The 25,703-nt window shown below is 42.3% G+C and overlaps 1 protein-coding gene and 1 long non-coding RNA gene across 3 annotated transcripts in view; one reads left to right on the top strand and one right to left on the bottom strand.

Moving 5' to 3' along the window:
- Positions 1–25,703, bottom strand: part of ncanb (neurocan b) — a 268,070-nt gene that overhangs the window by 86,487 nt on the left and 155,880 nt on the right. The window lies entirely within an intron of this gene.
- Positions 1–25,703, top strand: part of LOC125896356 (uncharacterized) — a 179,240-nt gene that overhangs the window by 86,618 nt on the left and 66,919 nt on the right. The window lies entirely within an intron of this gene.

Here is a 25,703-nt window from a genome sequence, read left to right as displayed (position 1 = left end):
GGAGGTAATAAACACATTTTACATTGCTGGGCCATAACTCCATGCCTCTTCATGGGAAATATTTTGGTGGATGAATGGCGGAGATTGAGGAGATTAAGTCGTAATTATTGCTCTTATATTTTAGGATGGGACGGAGGGAGGAGGAGAATTTGACAAGGACGGTTAGAGTGCAGAGCGGGCGTCGGGATTTTTTATTTTGTGTGCAAAGAAGGACTGTGGGGAACTGGTGAGATTAAGTGTCTTTTTATTATCCAGTCCTGATAGGATTGCAGCCCCTGACACAATCTTTCAGGCCATCTAATTCACTGCATCTTCTCCATAATAACACCAAGATTCACTTAATGATGTATGAATGTAGCTCCCCTGAAAGTCTGGGAATACTGCCATTTGTATGTGTGTGTGTTTATGCATATGTGTACGCAGGCAAGCATGTGTTTTTAATTTTTGATGTTCGTCAGACCCTGACTCATCGCACGTTGCTGAGATATACAGTACAGTAACGTGAGTGAGTGTTCAATTTCCTGTGAAACGGGGTGATAGACTCCCACCGCTGCAGAGAGGCTGCTGTTGATACACAGGGCAGAGGAGATGATGGAAAGGCTGCCTTTGAAAATACATAAAAGTGATTCGCTGAATGAGAAAAACCATTAGAGACGGGCTCGTTTCTTAAATCAACAGCGGGGAGGCAAAAAACAACACTGTACGTGATTTGAAAACATACATTGCTTAAAGGTTAATGATGTACTGATGGAGATGATAAAATCAGCTGAGTGCTGAGCAGGGAATGACACTGGAAATAAGAACACAGGATATGGTCAATGTGTGCGCCTGGTTAGGTCTAAAAATGTCAAGTAATGGAGGGGAGGAAATGGAGAGAAAAGAGAGGAAGGAAAGGAGCTGTTTGAGTCTGTCTGTGGATAACACCAGTGTACATGTAACACACTTTGACCTTTAGTTTGACAGTGAGTCAACAGAGAGTCAGTAATGTTTCACACTTCAACCATGAAACAGCAGAAATACATAATGAGAGATATTTTCTGATGGTACAAATTATAAGTGTTGTGGAGCAGCAAATCTACAACTTTAACAATGTTTGGCAAAAGCATTTGGGTAGCTACTTTCAAAGTCATGCAAAGTTTCGAGTGGCAAAGCTTGTGTGACCAAATGCAACATCAGTCTGTGTTTTCTCTGACCTTAACACCAATCCAACCTTGCTCTAACCTGACCAATTATTTATGCAACACCTAGCCATAACCTAAGTCAGTTTCATGATTCCACAAAAATTATGCCTTTGGGCATGCAGACATTTTTTTTTGGTTTGCTTGGAAAGCGCGTCCTGCCAGCAGGTTTCAGTGTCCAGGTGTTGTATTCAGGTGATGTGTTCAGGTGTTGTGTTCAGGTGTGTCCAAGCGTTGTGTTCAGGTGTGTTTAGGTGTGTTCAGGTGTGTTCAGGTGTGTTTAGGTGTGTTCAGGTGTTGTGTTCAGGTGTGTTTAGGTGTGTTCAGGTGTTGTGTTCAGGTGTGTCCAGGCTAGGGATGGGAATCGAAAACCGGTTCCTGTTAAGAACCGGTTCCAACTGGTCCAATTCATCAACATCATTAGCCTTTATGCTTAACGATTCCCTTATCGATTCTTTTCATTACGCCGAATCTATGCTCGTCAGTCAGCAGCCCGTTCAACAACAAAGAAGACGTAATGGCGGAGAGACAGAAGCGGTCAAAACTGTAGCTTCACTTCAGCTGTTGTTAGCCTCCCTGGAGCTGCTAGCTCACTGTGGAGCTTCGGCGCATCCCCGCTCCAGGTGGACGGCGGGCGGGGTGCTGTTGTTGTTAGCCTCCCTGGAGCTGCTAGCCCACTGTGGAGCTTCGCCGCATCCCCGCTCCTCGGGGGATGCTCGGATGCTCGGATTTCATGGGAACACCAAGGATGGTACGATGAGGGCAGTTGAGTTGATTTGCACGCTATTTGTTGTTATAATATGCTGGGCTAGCTGCGTTAGCTGCCTCACCTGAGTTAGCTGCACTTAGCCTGGTTCCAGACCATAGACCCTGCCCACTCAACTGAGTAGGCTTGCATCTCTGGTCTGGCATACTTCAATGAATTTGTGATTTATCTTGTCCAAACGATAGACGGACCAATGAACACCGGGGGTGGGGGCGGTTAGCCAATCAGCGCCACTGTGATGTCAAGCTGTACACTGGTGGGTAACTGGTGAGGATAGCAACAATGGCGACCGCTACAGATCCTACAGACCACATTAACGATGCTATCGAGGTATTTTGCCACTACTCGCGTTAATGGAGGACCAAATTAAGGAAGCTGGTAAACTGGATTTAACGGCGATGCAGCTGGGCGTGCACAACGATGGAGACATTTTAAACGGACAATGCTTGCTTGTTTTCGGCACCCCCGAGGCATGGATACTAATGACGTCAGATTCTGGGTGAGTCGTTGATCTCTACTGATTGGTTAGGGAAAAAATCAAATTCCCTCCCCCTTGTAAATCGCCTTCAATGGAGGCAATGTCAGACTGAAGGTTCTGGGAGCTTCAGTCTGACACTCAGGCTAAGCTGCACTAGCTGCGTGGTGTTGACACACTCAGGCTGGGGATGCTTTTTTTCAAATCTTTCTCATCATCTTTCTAAACTAGACCATGGCTTTAAGGTTCATAATAAAACGTTTTGAAAGCAGATGTATTGGGTTACAAACAACAGGAGGTGATATCATTCATTCACAGGAGGAATCGATAAGGGAATCAATAAAGAATCGGATCGATAAGCAGAATCGATAAGGGCATTGATAGATAAAATCCTATCAATTCCCATCCCTAGTCCAGGCGTTGTGTTCAGGTGTGTTCAGGTGTGTTCAGGTGTTGTATGCAAGTGTTGTGTTCAGGTGTGTTCAGCTGTGTTTAGGTGTTGTGTTCAGGTGTGTTCAGCTGTGTTTAGGTGTTGTGTTCAGCTGTGTTTAGGTGTTGTGTTCAGGTGTGTTCAGATGTGTTTAGGTGTTGTGTTCTGGTGTGTTCAGGTGGTGTGTTCTGATGTTGTGTTCAGTTGTTGTGTTCAGGTGTGTTTAGGTGTTGTGTTCAGGTGTGTTCAGGTGGTGTGTTCTGATGTTGTGTTCAGTTGTTGTGTTCAGGTGTTGTGTCCAGGTGTTGCATTCAGGTGTTGTGTTCTTTTTCCATTGTCACTCTTGGCCGTGCCGAGTAAAGCCATGCCGCACTGATTTGTGTTTCCATTGCCAGTTTTCAGGAGTGTTGTGGTGTTGTGTTCAGGTGTTTACACAACACCAGAACACAACACAACTTTTCTTCAGCTCAATTCTAATAAACAGAACTCCTTGTAATTGTGTCACAGCATATCACGAAACAAATACTGCAATCTGTTGGTTACCTGCCTCAACACATGAAGCCAGTTGCAAGAAATCTTGGTGTCATGTTTGATAGTAATTTATGTTTTGAACATGTCAATAAGCTTGTTCAATCATGCTTTTATCTCCTCAGAAATATTGCTAAAATAAGATCTATTTTAACTTTTAGAGATACAGAAACTCTTATACATGCTCTTATCTCTTTGCGTCTTCATTACTGCAACAGCCTTTATTTTTATTAATCAAAAAACCTTGCAATGACTTCAGATTGTTCAGAACAGGCTTTTCACCAAAACCACTAAGCACGACCACATCAAACCAGTTTTAGCCTGTTTACATGGGCTCCCTGTTTGTTTTAGGATTGATTTTAAAATCGTATTAATTACTTTTAAGGCTCATTATGGCCTGGCTCCAGACTACATTTCAGACCTGTTAGTACCTTATAAACCTCTGCATAGTTTGACATCCTCGGGCAGAGGTCTTCAGCTTGTCCCAGAGTCCAGACTGAAAACCAAAGGGGACATAGCCCTGAGGCCCTGGAATGACTTGGAATCCGAACTTTATCTGAGCAGTCTATTTTATTGCTGCCTTATTGATGTTATTTCCCATTTATTATCTTGATTTTAGCCTTGGCCTTCCTTATTTTATCTTTTACTAGATGGCATTTTATGACATGCTATTTGTTTTATTCTCCTTGCATTTTAATTGTGTTTAGTTTTATTGTACAGCACTGTCACTGTGTTTTGAAAGGTGCTATATAAATAGTTTATTATTGGTAAGTGGCTAAAAACAAGACTAATTTGCCTCTAATCATGATGCTCAACCAGTTACGCAATAAGTACGTTATAAAAAAATAGACACATGACACTGATAAAATTAAGATGTTAATCCACTAATACTGACATGTACTCAGTGCTTAAAGGGAAACTACGCAGATTTTCCAACCAGGTCTGTGTCATTGCATTGTGGATAGTGTGTGCAAATGTATGGCACTTGGCTTCCCTCATGCCACCAGAGCCTGGAGCTCTTCACTCATTTGCTGGTCGAGGTCTGTGGAGACATATGGTGCTGGCAAAACACTTCAAACACTGTTCTTCTGCACAAACTGCCTTCACTGCAATGGCACAGAGCTGGTTTAAAATGAGCAAAGTTTCCTTTTAATGCTTTCAAAGTCCTGTGCAATGCCACTGCTTGATGTTAAAAGCTACAGGTGTCAATCAGTGATGTGCCCTAAGAAACTAACGTAATAATATCACTTTGATAAAAATAATGACCTACTGAGAACAAATTACTGCAGAATAAACACCAGGTGAGTCCCATCACATCAAAAGCATATGTCAGATACGCTGAGCTAAAGACCTGAGGCAAATGTTTAGTTTAAAATTCTTACACTTAAGCTCGTAACATCTCAAAACGTCCCTGTGTGCTCTACAAACCCGGCTGCCTAAGATAAGCCTGATGTGAGTATCTCTGCATACAGTTTTGGTATTAAATCTCAGCTGCACAAACGTCTCCCCACTTTGAGTCTCAGCCTGGGCGGACATGTATCTGCTGCAGTGGAAAAGGCAGTGATGCACATAGTGTAACTGACAGCCGAGGACCGGGTCATCAAGTCGCCTTAGTGAGGAAGCCTTCAGTAGCTATAAGGCCAAACTTCTTATGACCATTCTCCCAGTCCATCACACCACAGAGGGTAATACTTTAGCTCCGGCTTACTGCACAGGGTTTTCATTTCCAATCGTGAAAAGTGAGTGACATATCTTAAGAAATAATCAATAAGCTTCTTAGGATTTAAGTGGATGGCATCACCAACTGATAGGAAAAATTAGAGCATAGCTGGTGCATGGCGACTGTGTGTGGGAATACAGGCGTCTGTGCCTTAAAACCCTTAAAAGTCTGTTCCTATTGGTTCATTTTCTCCACAAAAGAAACCATTTATTGGCATAATTTGACCAGTTCCAGTGAAATTGCTTTAATGATGAGATGAAAAGGACTTTTCCTCAGCTACCATCTACCAGCACTGATAAATGGTGGCTGTGGAAATGCAGACTGAGAGCTGCGCTGTAGCAGAATAGGACATTGATCCAATCTGCAGACAATTAGTAACGACTTATTACACACAAATGAGACTGTGTTCTTCACCATCTGTTCATAAACAGTAGCCTGCAGCCTGAGCGGTGACATCACATGTACAGTATACAGGGATGAAACAGCAGTTACGGATTGGGTGACGACGGCAACGTCTCAGTCCGAAGAAATGTTCTGCATGATCGAATAAACATGTGCACAATTTTAACATGTAACAGGTAACTTGTGAAATGTGACTGGTTTAGTGTTTAAACATTCATGCCGGGGTGCTGGGTGACATTTTGCGGTTTTTATAATTAGGAGTGTGTGTGTGAAGATGTGAAACTAAAAATTAATATGCGAGTGAAAAACATAAAAAAAAAAGGCACGAGAGAGTGAGAGAGATGAGGAGGAAGGAAGGGAAAGAGGGAAGGATACAAATTAAAATTTAGTGTAGAGGCACAAGTATGAGAGAGAGAAAAAATGTCAGCTAGGGAGGGACAGAAAGTCACAGAGGGAGCTATCATACATTTCCTCCTCTCTTAATGCTTGCTGCTAGCTTATGATTAATTACACACTGGTCTTAAAATAGGTCGCGTCTTCCATTCCTACTGTGTGTCTTTCTTTTTCCTCTGCAAAAGACAGAAAGGAAAAGAGAAAGAGTGAAATCCGAAGTCCGAGGAAGAGAAGGACAGTCTGTGTAGCGCTACAGTTTATGAAATGGAGCAGATTTGGCCATACATGGGGTCAGCTTTCAGGTCTGAGCTTTGCAGTCATAGTAATCAGATAGCTAATGTAAAGTCTTCTTCGCTGACATTGAACACATGCTGCAACATCTCTTCCGTCCTGTGCAGAATTTCTTAAAACATGTTCTCCTGTGTGACATTTTACTGCTCTATGGGGTCATCTTAAGTTTTTCCTAAGCCTCTCAGGAGGAAGATTATCTTAGTCTTGTGGCACATTTAGGAAGCTACTCCCTGATGTCAACTCATACACACACCCAGGATTTAGAACGGACCATAAAGGAGGATTGAGATAAGGGAAATGTCTTGCATCCCATGAAGTCCGAAGCTGAGTGGTTAGCAAATTCGACATAATGGAAGCCTGCAGAAAGGGTTGTGCTGACAGAAACACTGAACTCTGCAAGAATAAACGTGTAACACACACACACACACACACTCACACACACACACACATACTCACACAGACCCGCACTCAGAGCAAAACTGCACACACACGCACTTACATTTACTGTATATACACCTGCTTATCGCCCGCCGCGTTGCTGTGCTTGGGCTCACTGAACCTTGTAATAGCTTTGCTGAGACAGAGATCATGCCTTGGCCTGTTCAAGTGTTTCCCCTCTATGAGCGTGATAAGCCATCACCTGGGCCCAGCAAGAGCTGCCCCGTTAAAATTTAATGCTACAGTACATCCCTAAAAGGTACTGAGGCGCACAGAGCAGTTAGAGCCATATGGGTTGCTGCGCTAAACTGCAAAGTATGGGCTTAAATACAGTCGTTGTCATCATCACCGTGATGTAGTGTGAAATATTCATATTGTCACTGGCATGATGGCTACGGTGAACATGTGTTTTATGCGTTTAGTGATGATACAGAGCAAAGAAAGGCATGCATAATGCATCAGTGTAAGTGGTTCTGTCGATGCTTAATGTCACCTAAGACCGGAACAAAAACCCATTTGGAGCGAGCCTACATTAAGAATTTTTTTGCAGATAATCTGACTTAAATAGAAGGAGTCGCTGTCTGTCTGTATGTCGGTCATTCCAATATCTCCTCAGCTGTTCATCCTATCCACTGCACACTTGACAGGTGTATTGCTGAGGATCCAAGGAGGTTTAGTGTTGAGCGTGAGCTCTTGAGATCTAAGGGACATTACTGCATTACTACAACCAGAAGTGCACACTGTGTAGTGTATTGAGAGGAGACCCTGGCTCATGAAACGCCAAACAGCATGCTGGGTACAGCTCCCTCTCCCTTGATTGCGACAGTGTGTTCAACAACAGATGAAGAAAGATTGGAGATATTACAGAGTAGCAAACTCAACAATTTCAATCATTAGCGATGTAACTTACAAAAGTGTGTTTTTACCCAAATAATGAATATATTTTAGCACTGCTAGGGGATGCAACTATTTCATGGCAGGTGTATTGCTCAGAACCAAAGGTAGCACAGTGTCGGGTAAGGCTGCAACTTGTGATTACTTTTTCTTGTCAATTAAGATTATTTTCACAATTAAACAATTATTGTTTGGTCTATAAAATGTCAGAGAATGGTAAAAAAAAAATAGTCATTCACTGTTTCCCAAAGCCCAAGATGACAACCGTTTCTGTTTATTTGAATAGTGCACAGTAGTAGACTGCTAAGGTTATGTTTATATTTAGCTTATTTTTATGTTAGAATACAGACACAAGTAATTTACGCCAGGTATGGTGGCGTCAGGCAGTTTAGTGCTCATGACAAAGGGTGATTGTGGACAACTTTGTGCGTAAAAGACGACATAAAGTTTGATTTGGATTATAGTAAGTTTTTGACCATGTTATGCAGAGTTGAAGTATAATAAGGGTAATAGATGAGAATATCATAAGTGCCATACCATAGGCAACTGGACCTGCTTGAGTTTTTTGAAGATGTTTCGATTCTCATCCAAGGAGCTTCTTCACTTCTAAATGACTGGTGCAGGGTCAGGCTTTAAAATCTGTGTGGATGTGAACCCTTGAAACGTCGTCAAGAAACACAAACAAGTCCAGTTGCCTACGATATAGCACTTGTGATTACCATGACCTGGATGACTGAGAATCTTCACCGACATACACGAGAACACATAGAAATTGGATATCGAGTCGGTGGAGGACCATATAAGATGTCATTTTGAAAGGACTTAGTCTGTCGTTTTGTTTACTTTTTTGGATTCTCAATAAACCTTGTTAAACCTGTTCCTGCCTCATGTGAGTACTTTGGATCTTCAGAAAAGGAACAGAAGCACCAGTCAAAACCGAGACACCTCACAAACTAACTGGCCTAGGAACGATGGTATGTTGAAATGGCCACTATACAAATAATCGATTATGAAATAGTTGACAACTAATGGATGAACAGTTGTAGCTCTAGTGTCGAGTGTGAAGTTGTTTGGATGAGCGGCTTTCAAGAAAGCTGCAAGCAGCAACACTAGAGATCGAGCAATCGGCCTGTTCTGAACAGGCACATTTTCAATGGGTACTGCACTAGTTTTGGGTAATTTCACATTTATCGGTTATAAGCGTGATCTACTCACCAAAATACATACTGAAAACTAGAAACAACAATAATGATACAGTAAAGTCAGAGAGGGCAAGAAATAAGTGATGAGATTATCGATTACCTTAACTGTCATTTATTGCACCTAGTGTGTGTGCACAACTTCAGCAAGCACAATAGGTCAAAGTTGAACCAAGAAGTTGTTGCATAAACTGTTAGACATTTACAATGGAAAGCTCTTATTTTTATACTCATTCTCACTAGATTGCTGATAGCAAAGGTGCAAACAGGAAATGAGGGGAGAGTGAGAGGCCAACAAAGGTTAATGCCTGAAATCAAAACAAGAATGTTAGGTTAAGTGAAATACACCTTAACCATTTGGCTACCAGTACACGCCAACCTGGGTGCTCATGTTTCGTTACTTGTTGGACTCCTGTTTTAGCAACGGTCACCACTGCCATGACAGTTACTGTCGACTAAGTCATCTGTATGACTTGAGTGACTCCAAGTTTCCATCTCTCCCTCGACAGGATGGACAGAGGCAGACAGACTCACAGGTAAGAATATGATCCATGTATCAACGTGTCCCCAGACAGGCAGTCAGTCACTGCAGATGAGCTACAATTACTGCCACGGCAAGCTGAATACACACTGGGGGAAATATGAAACCTATTTCTGTTGAAATATAGATAACGCCTCTCTCTAGCACAACGATGCAGACCCCGGTTTGGTCTCAGATTACTTCAAAGTGATTGATTTACAGAGGTGAGCTACATGAGGGTGGAAAGGGAGGGCGAGGAGGTGGCAGAGGAGAGAGGAAGAGACGGAGAGAGGCAGAGGTTAGGTTTACTTGTTGGTGGAGCTGCTGTGGTTTGTGCTGATGATGTCAGCGCCCCGGCAGTCAGTCTGCAGAGTCAGACAGACTAATGTGTGCAGAGGCTGACAGTCTGCAGTGAGGGGTATTACAGCTAACTCTTCAGCTATACAGTCCATGAGGTCACACACACAACTGGGAAGGTCAGTGCGCCTCGACTCCCCGAAACCAAGCTTACGCCTATTCCTTTTAACCCACTGCACCAACTGTCAGTCAAAGCCAGTGGTATTAGGGATGCACTGATTGTGACACTCTGGGTAGATACTGATAACAATTTCGTCAATGCAGCTGATACAGATTGTTTTTTTGTAGTTTAATTTTGTGTCAGGAAAACAAAGAAATCTTCATTAAAATAATAACTGAATTCACTTAAAGCAATTCATTCATTATACTCTACTATGAGCACGGATTCAATGATTCAGATTTACAAAACAACTTTTATTTTAACCTTCTTTTACATAAAACAATCTTTTTTAAGTAAAGTCTTTTTACTATTTTATACTACTAATTAATATCCCCTCTAATATCTATTTAATACTGCTGTGAAAACCTCACCAAATTTCTCCTTCAAACAACTGTACTTATTCAAGTTTACCAAAAGCTACATTTTACATGATTACATTTGAACACATTGCGATAACATTATAATTGAAGGCGCTGTATCTAAGAATGTGGCCAAAACGGTTACTGCACTCAAATTCAAAATACTGCCGCGAGTCATGTCTGCTCACCCTCCCCTACAGATTCGAGGTAGATTCACTGGAGACTGATTTGTTTGCCCACGGACGGCTGCCGTGGCAGGGCTGCGTTGCCGCATCCTTGATCTTTGTTTTTCCAGCGGACCGTTCGAGCAAGTCCGGCTTCTCTGCTGCTAACGGTGCTGCTGGGATACAGCTGAGGAGGAGCCGGCTGCTAATGCTATGTATTGGGACACTGCTAATGCTGCTTGCCGTGCTGCTGTAGCTCAGTCGTAACTGTAACTGATGCTGAGACTCTACTAACTGCGTGACTGGTAGACGGCGGTGGGTGGTGCAACAGGCCAAAACACAAATTCAAAACATAAACATGATTTGCGGACTGTAAAAATGTTTTTTAAATGCAAATATTCTGGCTGTACTATTGTTGTCGGTGAGATCAGTATGTTATATGAACATTATTCCTTAGTCTCTGTGACATATTAGGAGGATTTTACAACTATTTGCTTTAGATTTCTTACATATAGCTCCTTTAAGTTTGTCCAAATCTTATTTTTACTGAATAGAGATTGCATCATAAGGTAACTCAATCAAGCCCCCAGGAACAGAAACAGGCCTTGAAGCCAATTTGACATAGTAGTCAAATGTTGCCATTAGGCCCAAAAAGACTTTTTCCCATAGACTTACATAATAAAAGAGACGTCTGTAGATCAGTGGATATTTTTTTTCGTGTCACAAACCCTGCATAATGAGGATTTGACCCACTTGGTGAGTTAACATTTCTATTGTCTAGAAGAGCCATGCAATGAAATAATGTCATCCCCACTCAAGTGAGAGGAGCGCTGAGCTGTAAGTTAAGTGGGATTTATACTTGTGCAGAGCCGTAGCCTATGCATGTGGCCTACGCCATGAGCATGTATACTTGTACAGTGGTGTGTCTGTGTCTCTCTGCAGTTATACTTCCAAACAGTGGCGGCTGCTGGTCTTTCAAGGAGGGGAAGCTCATTTTTGGCCTACATCATAAAATGTGTCCGTTTATTTATACGTAAATTCTACCCTCTGGGGCTGCTGCACGAGGCTATTGTGACCGCCTGTGAGTGTTTTAGGTCGGTGCAGGGGCTCACAGCAGCACTCGCTGCTCGTTGGGGACAGTAACTGCAGAGTGACAGAAGTCAGAGTCTCCAAACACGAGTACAGTCTCCAATAACACCAGAAAAAGATGCTAGATTTGTTGCTAGTCGTTTTTAACAAAGAAATAGTCACTAAGAGGATTGGAAAAGTCTCCAGATCAACTCGGAACAATGGAATGAAACTTGAAAAAATGCTCCGGTAGTGGTTTATATTTCAAGATCACTGATTAGCTCATTTCGCTGTCAATCAAAAAGGGATTCAGCCTCAGACAGATCATCCAATCATCATGCAGAAGCCCAGCGTTCAGGCCAGCCGAGGCCAGCCCACTGCCCCATAGACCCCCAGAGACGCTGAGTGTCCGATGGGCAGGACAAAACCGAGCATTTATCCAATGACTGTCTAGTTTCACTGCAGTGGACCAACCCACTCCATGCTTCCCCACTGAAGTCTCTGGAAGCTGAGCTTCCACTGTTTAATGCACTGTGACGCTACGGGAATGAATGAGAAGAAAGTCGCGTCAGTGACCTGTGATAAGTAGCTGATTCTGAACAAAAGTTGAAAAAGTTTAGCGCATATTTAGTCAATGAAATGTAAACACAACAGCACACATTTGACCACTTATTTTTTGACATGTGTGGTGCTGTGGCCGTGCTGCGGCCGTGTTGCCTGCTCTCTCCGGTTTTACGCCAGGCTCGGCTCCTTTCAAAGACTCCTTGCGAAGCACTCCTCCGGGGTTTTTTTGGACCTAATTGTATTGCGGAGTTTTGCACAGCAGCGACCGGATCTTTGCTCTCAAACCACAAAAAAATATGATGGCACAACAGTCTCCTTCAGTATATTATTCTATGCTTTTTTTTTTTTTGATTTTCACATTGGCTAGTCATCCTGTTTAATTTGTCTTCTGTTTAAATCGGAACCGCTGAAATAAGTTGTAGGAAGCCTCTGCAAGTAATTGGTTGCTGGCAGACACTCTGTGCTGCAGTAAAATGGTTAATCAGCAGTGCCGTGCACTGTAGAGCCGATGCGCTGCTGGTTCTGCCGGCCTGAATAGAATATAATGTCTACTGTTGTGTACAGTATTTATAGACTGAGCTGAGTAGTGATGCGCGGGTCAACCCATAACCCGCGGGACCTGCAAATGGACCTGCGGGTCGGGCAGCAGTGATCGTCTGTTAAATCGGTCTGTAAATGATATTTTGACATTACTGGCTATTACTGTCATGGCATCCGAAGGTACTGATGCGTTGAGCAGGTGACAGTCTGCGGTTGTTTTCAAAACACGCTTGTGTCACGCACTCCAAAAGAAACTTGTTGAAACTTGTTGAAACTTTAAACAATAATTTATTGTACAAAATGGGGGAAACAAACGTTGACAAAAACGGTTCTATAATTCATATTAAATTCAAAAGATAACGAAAAAACAGCTACAAGTTAGAGGGAATAGTGATAAAGTGGTAAAACTTGATCCACAGCCTCAGATGGATGCGCTCAAGCCTGCCGTGCACAAGCTCCGTTGGTAGGCGATACTATATTTTCACATTTTTAACAATGCAATTTAAAAGTTTTGATTTTTATTGATAACCTACATTTACCAACAACAAAAAGACTACATTTAGCGCCAACAAAATATGTAAAGAAAAAAAAAAAAAAAAAAGTAAATAAAAAAACGAATATCGAATACCAAATTTTCATAACGAATACCTACCCATAGAAACGAATATTCGAATATCCGAATATTTGGGTACAGCCCTAATGTAAATGTTTATTTTTTTAGCAATAGCAATATGCTAGCCAGTCATGTCATTACTGGTTTGTAAACGCAGGTTGTAGCAACACCCACAGTGACATTTGGCAGAAGGGTTTTGGTCCTAAATTTCTGACACTATAAGAATATTGACAGAGGCTCTCTTTAGTGGCTCAGGCTTTATATTGCCTGTTGTTGGATGTGTCTCAGTAAATTTTAGGATCACAGTTTTTGATTGATGACCTAAGATTAACCGTGTTAAGCCCAAAACAACACAATGTAAGAGGGCCTTCCAGCCTGTAGTTATAGCATTAGTCTGGACATGTGGTTGTAAAGACCACAAAACGACGATACTATTAATCCAAAGGGTCACATATGGTATAAAGCCGGCGGCTATAACGAATAATAATGTAGCACTCTATTGATCTCTCCGCCACAGGGAGATCAGAGCACCCGGTCAGCTACTGAGCGTTCCCAGGCTGGCAAGGAGTCAGTGCTCAAGGACAACTGACAACTTAGATACACGCTGAATCTGGGCTTGAACCCAGCTTGACCACTTGAAAGGCTGCAGATGCCACCTTGCATCCTTCGGGAGCACGTTCACATCTTTGAACGGAAGGTTGTGGAAGGAGCAGGTGTAGCGATGTGATTACTGTACCGAGCCCGAGCAGAACGGCCTCTGACAAACTAGGATTGATGAGCGCTGCAGGGGAGGGAGCAGCTATTTCTGTCTGTCTGACCACATGCGGTGCCCTGCGTCTGGCTACGTCTACACACCTTTGTGTAAGTGTGAGAGTGTCCAGGGGTGAAAGGGGTGAAAACAACACTGGCTGCCGTCTGTAAACATTCCACATGTAACCCATTACAGTGGTGCATTAATTATTACTGAGCACGCTGAAAGGTGCAATCAACACTGAATTACTCAAATGACTAAGACTGCCTTGCCAATATATTAAACTCCTCCAAGTTATTATTTATTTACATAATGCTATTATCAGTTTACAGTCATATCTGTAGGTGTAAATCAACCCTCCAGGTTTATGTGACATAAAAGAAATAGAGCTGTGGAGACACAAGAAGATGTAGACTTCAACTCCAGTGACTCGTGACCTTACTTTGACTTGAGCCTTTTGCCCTGAAAATACTTAATACCTTTCACCAAGCCCAACGAATAAAAGGTATGTTATTTAAAAAGTGTGCAATGAATCGGTTCGTTTCTCTTCAGATTCACTTTGTTTGAACCAATCTGACAGCATCCAATCAAGTTGCATGACAGGACCATGAGGCTGCTTTCAGACCTAGAGTTGTCTTTCTTTGGTCTGAATCAGGGACTAATTTTGTTACAAAGCTGCATAATTGCCTAGAGTTGGTTCGTGTTCTCACGGCAGCATTTACAATCAGACCAGATAAAATACCTTGTGCGAGAAAGCTGCTCTTGATTGGTCAGAATTTTCATGTGGGAAAAATCCAGGAAGTAAACAAAACGTTGAAGAAGAGTATACTTGCGAGATAAATGCGACTCTTTCTAATGTCACAATGGAGGGACAACTACGCAGGTTGATTTTAGCGCTGCTCATCGTGGACTATACTGCTGTCATTGTTCATTTTAGTCAAACCATACAGTTTGAAAACGAGGCACGGCTCCAACTAGAAAACAATGTTTTGATGCATTGGAGGAGCTGAATGTGCATATTAAGGCAATTCAGGAGGAGGTGCACATTAATAATCCTCCAGGACTGTAACATGCTCATGTTTAACCCAAACAATGTCCGAACACGTTCTCACCACAAACAAACCGCACCAGAGTTTGTTTGTAACCAGACTGAGACCACAACTTCAAGAAGGTCTTGCTTTGGTTGTTTTGGTGCACACCCGAGTGCGATTGCTGTGTTCACACCTGCCCAAACGAACCGCACTGAGGGGGCAAACGTACTTGAGTTCAATTGAATGGAACCTAACAGGGCAGGTGTGAAAGCACCCTAAGGATATGTTACTGAAGACAAGTTGGAAAAAATTACACCAAAGATAATTTCATTTTGGTACAAAAACCACACGGTTTTTAACAAGAACCCAACTACGGTATGCAAAACATGCAGGTTGAAAATTACAGATGGAGACGCAACTTCCAACAAACCATTCATGGTGGAGTTGTTAAAATGGTATGACATTTGCTGGAGTGGGCATTATGTTTTGTGTAGGACTTGAAACTAAAAGTTTAGGACACTGAACTTGGAAATAGTCAGTGTACACTTAGGACTTATCTCAGGACTTGCCTGTCTTGACTTCTGACTTAAGTGCAAAGACTTGAGACTTACTTTGGACTTGCATAACAATGACTTGATCCCACCTCTGAAGTTTAATAACATTTATAACTTAGAATATTCTTCCATATTCAAAATATGTGAAAGTGCAATAAAAATTCACATATAAAGTTTCTGATTCTATTTCGATTCAGTCCTTTCTGGTTTCAGCTTCACCTCTTTTCAACTGCATTAAATGTTTTCCTCCTCTCTGCACAAGCAAACACATACACACACGCACACACACACAAACTATGAAAAAGCATGACACTTGCAATTAGCTACAGTGCCAGAAGCCTGAGACAGCAGAAAGCAGTCGATGCGCTCTTAGTGAGCACCTCGTGAACCGAGCGTCACACTGAATCAGGGGAGGAGAGGACCGGGGAGGAGTAACATGCCAGCAATTCAATACAGCCCGATTCAGCGGGCCTGCACGGTGAGACTGACGAAGAAATTGAGGGTCTATTGTTACAAGAGCGGCACTTGTGGCGTCTCCATTCGTCCTAAATAAATTGCATTATCTGGGCTGTCAGAGTGGCAAGAAAATAATCCATCCTGGCTTATCATCACAAACACATTCTATCCACCTTGGATATTTTTCCCCCTCTTCTCTTCAATGTGTCTTTGCTCTCATTTTCAGGGCTTTGGGAAATGAGAATATTGAATCAACCGCATTTCGCCTTTTTTAAATTATCCAACAATATTCCATACGCACACAAGGCTGAAAGTGACAATTACTGTCAGTGATGTATCATGCATTATTCATATTGTGACTTACATGATTACTGAAAAGAACGTGTATTGTTACACATCCAGCGCGTCCACTGTGTGCTGAACATGCATGTATACTTGATTACAATGCCTTCAAATTAAATGAGGGACGTATACCCAGATGAAGGCTGAGTTCCTATTTCAAGAGCAATTAGTCATGTAGACGTGCTCTTGAGATTTTCATAATGGTGCACAAAGTGCTAGAAGAAGCACAAAGGCAGTTGGGTAGTTTCTGTAAACCACGGATATGTTACCTTGGTACGTTTTATGCATAACCTATATCAATGTTTTTAAAGTGACTGATTCCATGTACTTTGTCATCAGTGGGTGGAGGGAATGGTGGATGGTGTGTGACCTAGGCAAGACGGCTGCCAAGCTGCAGACGACTGTTTGAGACCAACAAACAAGCAAACTTGTTTTTTAAGACATCATGGCATTTTCAGCAGTGACTGTGGCACCAAAAACGAGTACAGGCAGCTAAAACATGATCTTTTCCTAACAGAGGTGGTTATTAGCCTAAACCTATCCGCATGTTAAAGACATAGACTGTATAGATTAACAGACATAGCCACCATGACATCACTCACTGGTTTGTGTACCCTCAGTCTGTTTTCTCTAGAGTAAAGTGAGAGGATGGAACCTGCTTATCAAAGTGGCCACGCCCTGAATTATGCCTAACTTTAAACCCTAATAAAATGTTAACAGGTGAGTTATATAGAAAATTCACCCCCTGTACAGTTGTCATGAATTTGAATAAGCTGTAGAAAACAAAACCGTTTTTAAACATATTCATTTTCGCTATCAAGTTGTGCATTTAAACATGGGAATCTGTGAGGATTGACTCACTTTTGGAGCCAGCCTCAAGTGGCCATTCAATGAACTGCGGTTTTGGCACTTCCATTAGCTTCATTAGTTTGGTGCTTGGTTAACCACAGCTTTGTTGAACCATAAAGAAACGTAAAGTTTCAATGTATCCACATACAATAAAGTACAAATGTTACACATCTGTGATTTGCAGAAATGTACAATTCCAACATTTATTCTGGTGATTGGGTTGGTTCTTGATCTTGACATACACTTTGTCTGTTGATATGATATTGTTGATATTGCTGTTGATATTGCTGATATTTTCATGCCCTGCTCAGCAAGTACTGTCTGAACATTGGAGGTTAGGTGTGACAGATAAGAGCTACATACAGATAAATAAGTGCAGCAGAGGCGTTGGTATTAGGGATGGGCAATATGGCCCTAAAATAATATTGTGATATTTCAGGGTATTTTTGCAATAATGATATTCTTGACGATATGACAAATTAGTAAAAAAGGAAAATAGAATTGCAACAAAATAAGTGATATAGTTTAACATGTTAATAGCCTGGTTCCAGACCATAGACCCCACCCACTGCATCTCTGGTCTGGCATACTGCAATGAATTTGCGATTTATCTCGTCCAAACGATGGACGGACCAATGAACACCGGGGGTGGGGGCGGGTCTAGCGATTAGCCAATCAGCGCCACGCTGATGTCAAGCTGTACGCCGGTGGGTAACTGGTGAGGATAGCAACAATGGCGACCGCTACAGATCCGACAGACCACATTAACGATGCTATCGAGGTATTTCGCCACTACTCACGTTAATGGAGGACCAAATTAAGGAAGCTGCTAAACTGGATTTAACGGTGATGCAGCTGGGCGTGCACCACGACAGAGGCATTTTAAACGGGCAATGTTCGCTTGTTTTCGGCACCCCCGAGGCATGGATACTAATGACGTCAGATTCTGGGTGAGTCGTTGATCTCTACTGATTGGTTAGGGAAAAATCAAATTCCCTCCCCCTTGTAAATCACCTTCAATGGAAGCCATGTCAGACTGAAGGTTCTGGGAGCTTCAGTCTGACACTCAGGCTAACATGTTAACCTAAGAGTTTGCCTTCAAATATTCAGTAAAAACTAAGCAAAAATTATCTCTAATTTCTTTAATTAATCAGATTATGTATATAATATTAATATTTCAAAAAACAAACAAAAAAAAACATGACCACAAATTACACATTTAAACAGCTCCCAAAAACAAAAAAATGTTCCCGGGCTCTATATATATGAATCAACAGGTGATTTCCTTCTTTTAGCAAAATCCAAAATGACTGAGTCAGGTTTTTTTTTTTTATCACCTGGACCTTTATGCTCTGCCATTTCTCCTCTAATCACCAAGCTGTGACCTGTGATAGGCCGTTATGATACCAGAACTATCACACATTCACATGTACGTTTTTCACAGAGCCGCGAGCATCATCGAGGGTTTACATTACCAAAGGTTTCTGACAAAATCAGGTGACAACACCAACTCCCGTGTGAGAGAGAAGAAGGAAAGACGCTGTGCTGCTGCCAGAGGAGCCGCTGAATGAGTTCCCTCTGAGAGGTAACTCGCTAAAGAGTCTGAGAAGTCCAGGGCTGTTCATAAAACATTCAGGACGCCACAGTTTATTCCACATTACTGAAGCTGCTCCTCTTTTTGGAACCACCTTTGAGTGGGTCATAATTTTGCTTTCAGCCATGCTTGTTGTTGCTGTGGGTAACACTAAGATGTCAATATGTCAACAAATCAAAATATTGTGAGTATCACATCAATTTTTTATATGATATTAAAACTTATACTGTTATTATCGTGTATGAGATGATATGGCACACCCCTAGTTGGTATTCTGTCTTACACTCTGTGTCTGTGTGTTACTTAGTTGATCATGCAGCACCATAAGCCTGTACAAAATGATCCTGAATAACAGCCATAAACACTTTGATTCAACACTGTCCGACCACTTTATAGATTCAGATCAGCCTCCAAAATACAACCATGAAGTGATTACAGCAGAATGTGAGTAAAACGGGCTGTGTTATGAGTAATTCTTTCTGTTATCTGCTATCTCCATACAACCACCTGAAGGCAACAGGACGGACTGCATCTGTGCATCTGCAGTTTCTTCTTGAAAAGTGCCACGTCAAACTGCACAATGACCCACTGTGGTTACCTCAATAAAATCATACACAACCAACAACAGGCTGCTGCAAAGCAACCACACGAGCTGCCTCAGTCTGCAATGTAAGGGTTTATTTCTGTTTTAACTCTAAACCTTTTTATCCAAGATTTTTCATTAACACGTTTTTTGTTTTTTTTTCTTTTTTTCTGTATGAAAAGTGTCCTTGGGTTACATAAAAGGCACTCAAAATCAAATTCATTACCGTGATTATAATGACGACGGGGAAAAGCACACACGGGAGAAAGTATCTCCTCCGATTTTTAAAATGCAATTTTTAATGGGAATATACTGCAATTACTGTACGACTCTGGCTGTGTGATTGTCTTGGTGAAATCTCAAAGGGGTGATTCAGGAATCAAGCAGTACCTGCACAGAATAGTAAGTGTGGATCATTGTGTTTCAGAATAAAACCTTGCATCTCTATGGGAAAAAAATCTGACCAGACATTCAATATCTCCACAAATATAACTTTGACTTACAGAGGCGCATCATCTGCCCTTGGCAATAATTTATGGTGCTATGTATTTGTGTCTTGCGAGTCTGCAGCTCACAGAAAACAATATTTGTTTCCTGTTTGGAAAAAGGCTGATTTGCACTCTTCTCTCTCCTTTTGGGGAGATTTTTTTTTTTATCATGCCTCACTGTGATTGGCAGGACTTAAAACAGGTGAGCCCAATAATGTGACTGGCTGAGAGGACAAAGATTAATCACCGAACCCCGCTGTTTACATTCTACTTCTCCTAAACCTTTTGCACATATTGTGCTGTGCAAATACAAATAAAAATAACAAGTATGCCTGGACACACCTTCACTGACCTTGCACACATGACCGAGTGTGTTGTGTTTGTGGCGAATATGCAATTACAAAAAGCCCCAAGTCAGAAAGAGAAGCACACACACACAGATTGGGGATCTCATACTCCCTCGCCTGCATGTTCGTATTCCACTGTGGTTACCATCAAGAAGTTGTTCTGACAGCAGAGCAGTGCTATTAGCAGAAGCAAGCTCTGGGCAGGAGAGTTTGCCTGGAGACCTGTTTAAAACTCGACAAAGAAGAACTACTTTACATGACCTGACCTCACAGTGCTCCTGCCAGCACAAACTCTGAAAAGAAGCTTGCTTCCCAAAAATTCCCCTAAGCCACCTCTGCAATTTGCAAACACCCTTTCTCTTTATTGCCCAACAGATTCTGTAATTTACACCTTCATATCCACCACCCGCACTGCTCAAGAAAACCTCCCTCCCCTTTTCCCCGTCTATGAATCCTCCCTGCTGGGACAGATTTGTGGGTGTATCTGACATGCCCTACACGAGGAGGCCCCTCGACCCGCTGTGGGCCGGCTCCTGCATGATGCGTTGTGACTGACGCTAGGAGCCAAGCACCCCTGCCACTGCTCCGCTCTGCTTTCAGCGAGAGGGAGGGAAGTCAGTGAGGCAATCTGGCAGCTCGAAAAACCCCAGCTGGGTGCACTCATCCTCTCCGCTGCCACTCCTCTGTAGCTAGAAAATACCTCAATTTGAAATCACACATTTCACTGTTAACCTTGATGACAGGCAGCTCCATTTTTCGACGGCGTGCGCCTGCATGTGTGACTGGGTGACTCTGACTGCAAATGGAGAATGAAAGCAGGAAAGTAGCATCTCAGGGACGCTGCTATTCAAATCTTGTTGGGTTTGCTACAGGCGTAATATAGCCCCTATTTCCAGTGTGTCTGCTGAGCAGTTTCACATCATAATAAATCTATATCCACAGCCCTCTCGTTTAGAGGTAATAAAAGCAGTGTGTTGGAAACTGATGTGAAAAACAACATGGCTGCGTGCTGGTAGTTTGTCTCCATTCTTTGCCCTCTACAAGGACAGACCTGCTAGATACAGATAGAAAGGTGAAATATTCTTTCGCTAACAGGAAGCAGGTTTGAGACGTCTAATCTGATAGCGCCTGAATGTTCCATTGTAACGGTTATCCACATAACCACGTCCAGGTTAGTGCACAGCCACACAATGAGTCCATACACAGGATTATATTCCCTCTGACAGCACCCTGTCAAGCTCTCTGTCTCCATCCATCCCTCCCATCATTTCCCAATCGGTGGCGCACAGAGGTGATGTTGTTCGGAGCTTTATGAAACTCTGCGCACCCTCAGGGGCCCTAAGGCTGTGCCTGACAATAAAAACTCAGATAGGGATTCATCGTGGAGGAAGTAGGGAAAAAAAACAAGCCTTCTTGGTAAATCCCTGTCTGTGTTTTTAATGGGGTGACATATGGCTCAGCAGAGGTCTTCTCTTATCTGGTTTACAGAGGCGGCTAAATGAAAATGACTACAATAAAATCAGAGGCGATGACGACGCCTGAATGCTCTAACAGTTGCAGCAGTTGATGGTTTCATCTGCGTGTGGCTGAATGTTTTACTTTGAAGTTTTACTCCTCATTGAGCCAGTTGGTTTGACTGTGTCTTCCCTAAATGCCAATTGGAATAAATGTCCCCCATGTTTGGCTGGTATGGGGATAGCGACGATTATTGTAAACTTCCAATCCAAAACTGTGAAGTTATGGAAAGTTGAATGAGAACTACAGATTCTCTCGGAACAATGATTTGTGCATATGTGAGCAGAAGGCACTGCACTAACAAAACAAATACATGATTAAAAAGCATATGTTGTGCACAGGGAAAATTGGAGCTCTGCATCCATAGTTAGTGTTACTGAAGTTAACATAGCACTTTGGTCTGCCACCCCACTGATCTTTGAGGGCTGTGATGTGCGAAAATATTCATAAAAACAACAACAAAACTTGTTTTGCAGTTCTGCTGTGGATCTGCCACCAGTAACAGTCAAGAGATTTAGTCATTCATCTGCCATAATGGGAGCTCTGGGTCATGCAATCTAGAAAATAAAATACAGCTGCCTGTGATGGGGCTCCTAGAGGCTGAATAATCACCAGGTTTTGTTGTGGCAGCAAAGATAATAAAGCATTTTTATGACGCCGTAAAAATGCCTGTTTAAGACAGCTTTTCTGTGTTTTTTTTAGGCTCACTGCAGAATATTAAACCCAAAATTTTGATGGTGCATTAGCTTTACAAACATTGCAGTTTGTTTCATTGACTTTTACATATATAAATCAGCACTTTCTATTCCCCAAAATGTCAGTGAACGTTGATATTTTACTTGAGCTTTTCGCCTGCTACACAGAAATTCCCGCACTGAATAATTTATTCCCTGTGTGTTTTATTTTAACAGTTTTAAAACCAACAGCACTTTGCAAAACGGCAAATATTTGCCTTTCATATTGCTGTGATGTTCAATGACCTTTCCAGGCACAGCAAATTTGACTTGGTCCATGGAGAGACTCAGTTTCATGAGCTGCTTTTCTTAAACACACATGCAGACAACACTTCCTGAATGCTGAAAATGGCTGTGAGAACAAATTAAACGTGGCAAATTGGACATGATGTACATGTTGTAACACACATATGGACTTCCTAGAGACTTCTGTCTATCAGCTCTCTCCCTCCTCCATATTCTGTTTACATCTCCTCACTCTTCTTACTGACTATTATCCTTTCTGAGCTTGGTCTACATCATATTAGATTTGTTACCTTTCATTTTCAATACAATCTCAGCATCCAACACATTCTCACTCCGACCTCACATATTGATGCTTTGGTCATGGACTTTCCACGTCCACATACGACGTGAAAGGTACCCTGGGTGTGATGGTCGTTGATCTTTTGGGACACCGTGTCAAGTTGTCTTTTTTCAAGATACACTTCCATTTTCACAGAAAATTTACTGTTTACATACAGTCTCTTTCAAAATACACGCGCTACGTCGGCTCTCGGGTGAAAGTCAGTGTTTGTTGGACCCATCCCCGCTCAGATGTTCGCTGACCTAAGTATTGTCCTTGTCCCGCCTTGTTTCCTCCTGACGCTGCTGGGTGCGTTAAAGGATGCCTTTTTTTTTTTGTTGGTTTCTGACGCCGCAAGCCACTGCCCAAGCACCGGATTTCGACGACTTCAGAGTAAGACCATGCTCCAGCATCAGAGGTGTTGCTTTTATTATTGCCCTGTTAGCTTAGCTTCTAGCCTCGCCTAATTTACTAACTTAGCTCCAAGACATCCCCAGTTAAAGGTAAACAAGGCAGAAAATAACTGGTTACTATTCTTAGCACTATTGCCAGTGAAAGTGAAAGTAAAAGTGAAAGTTTTCCTAGATTGCCATATCGCCTTGCTATATTTGCGTCCGCAATTTTCAAAGCGTCTTCTTGGATGCGTGCTGCTCACGGCCTGGCACCAGGGGTCTCGTTCATGAACACACAAAACAAGGCCTTTAAGAGGCGTACGCCACTTCCCATGCAAAAGTTGTGATCTATAAAAGCAGACTTGATGGGAGAAACTTTGACCCATGCTTACAAACATTTTAGAGACAGGAAATTGGCAACACACATGATAAGGTGGAAGGTGCTTGTAGAAATTGTTGAAGATTTTTTGGCGGGCACCATTTCTGGCTTTGTCTGTACGTACATTGTTAGTATGGATCCTACGCATTGTTTTATAAATAAGATCCCTGGTCGCTACCTATTTTATAAAGTTCTCACCTGTGCTCTGCACCCAACAACATCCAGACCACAGCAAAATAAGCAAAACATAAGAAAATACGGGCAGAGGACAGAGTCTCTGCAGACAGATACACTGCCACACAACTAGTAGGTCATAAGTGAAGATTGAGAGGGAGTCTATCCCCTTGTTTACAGGAAAATCCTGCATAGTGTAACCTTAAAGAAGCCAAACTTGCAGATAGAAAGTCTCTTCTAGAGAGACATGGCGGAAAGTTACACCATCTTATTTCAGCTAAAGTCTAAAGTCAGATGCACTCAACTTGCTTTACCCCCGGGCCATATTCACAAAATGACAGGAGGCCAGGGGCTAGTTGATAAAGAAACATTAATAATATTTACCAGTGTATATAATAAAGGAAGTGCCTGTTTTCCACCTCTTAACATTTGCTGTCCTTATTCATCTTTGCCCAGAGAAAAATCCACGCAGGTCAGGTGTACGGAGGGGCATTTCTAGGATTTGAGGACATTCGGGGCTTAGCCTTGGCTGCTGTTGGCAGGTGCAGGAGATCCTCCTCTGGCACTTTTTTTTTCTCTTTTGGATAAACAAGGTCTATTTTGATGTTTATTTAATGCACTCTGCCACCGTATTTAAATTCAAAGTACACACACACACACAAAAAATCCCATTGTGCACTAGTTTATTTTCATTGTGAATAAAAAACTGTTGCCAACTGGCACCCTATCGCAGGCCACATTTGGCCCACTTGTAAGTTGAGTATCACTGCTCTAGATGTTACAGGCACTATAGACTTGACAGGAGGCCTGTCCACGATAGTACTGGCCAAACCTCATGGACAGAGTTTCTCCCTGTTCTACAACGTCGAAAGACTCTGAGAGAGCAACCGGTTACAGTTTGTGGCCTGGTCTACAGTCACCGCTCCTGTCTGCCAATTACTTTATGATGCCAGTCCTGTTGCCTCAGGGTTAAACAACACATGCTAGTAATAACAACTCCATTACCCACAATATGAGATTAGCATCGCCAGCCACAGTGTTCTGTTTACCTGGAGCCAGAGCTTCCAATAATCTGAAGGTGCTGACTTTGTGTAGGGATGATAAGGGAACAAGACACAGCTAGCTTTAGCAACATTGTCCTCCATGTTGGCACCATAAGAACGTATGTAGGTAAAAATGAAGCATGCAAGTCCAGCGAGGACATTTGTCTTCGCCAGTATGATGAGTCAGCATTGATTACTTTCAATGAGAGCCAATGGTGAGATCTGGATGCTTTTGTAATAAACAGGGTTTTGTTTTTAAGACTGGCCTGATTTAACAAGAGCGGACAGCCTTCACCCTGCTGAGAAAGGCACCACCATTTTATCCAGGGATACAGACAGGTGTTTTCAGAGAGTTTGACAGTACGGACATGAAGCGAATTCAGTGGATTTTAAAATGCATTGTCATTATCAACCCTCAGTGATGTACACAGAAAGGCTCAGTGTGGTTTCTCACCACAGTGTACTTAAGCTCATTTTCAACACTTTGGTTGCTTCGTTATTCCCCTGGTTCACTGGATACAAAAAAGCCCGTGCTCAGTCAGCACAGAGTGGTGTGTAACGCAGTTTCATCCCACACCACGCCGGAGCCCAGTGTCCCTCAAGGCTGTTCTTTAACAAATCCCATTCATTTAATATGCAGCAGCCAATAGCACAGGATTAGATTCAGCAGGAGTGTTTGATATGGAAAAATGGAGGAATTACACCATGAAAAGAAAGAAGAAGAGAAACTTGGAGACAAGAAGCGGATAGTGGGATGGCAGATTAGGCAGTGGATGGATTTAAGGGAGGTGACTCCTTTTCTTTTTTTTTTTTTAAAAGCCAGTGACGAGGATCCTGCTGAGGATCG

This window comes from Epinephelus fuscoguttatus, linkage group LG10 (genome assembly GCF_011397635.1).
Source record: "Epinephelus fuscoguttatus linkage group LG10, E.fuscoguttatus.final_Chr_v1".
Taxonomy (NCBI): domain Eukaryota; kingdom Metazoa; phylum Chordata; class Actinopteri; order Perciformes; family Serranidae; genus Epinephelus; species Epinephelus fuscoguttatus.
This window is presented reverse-complemented; position numbering and strand designations above follow the sequence as displayed.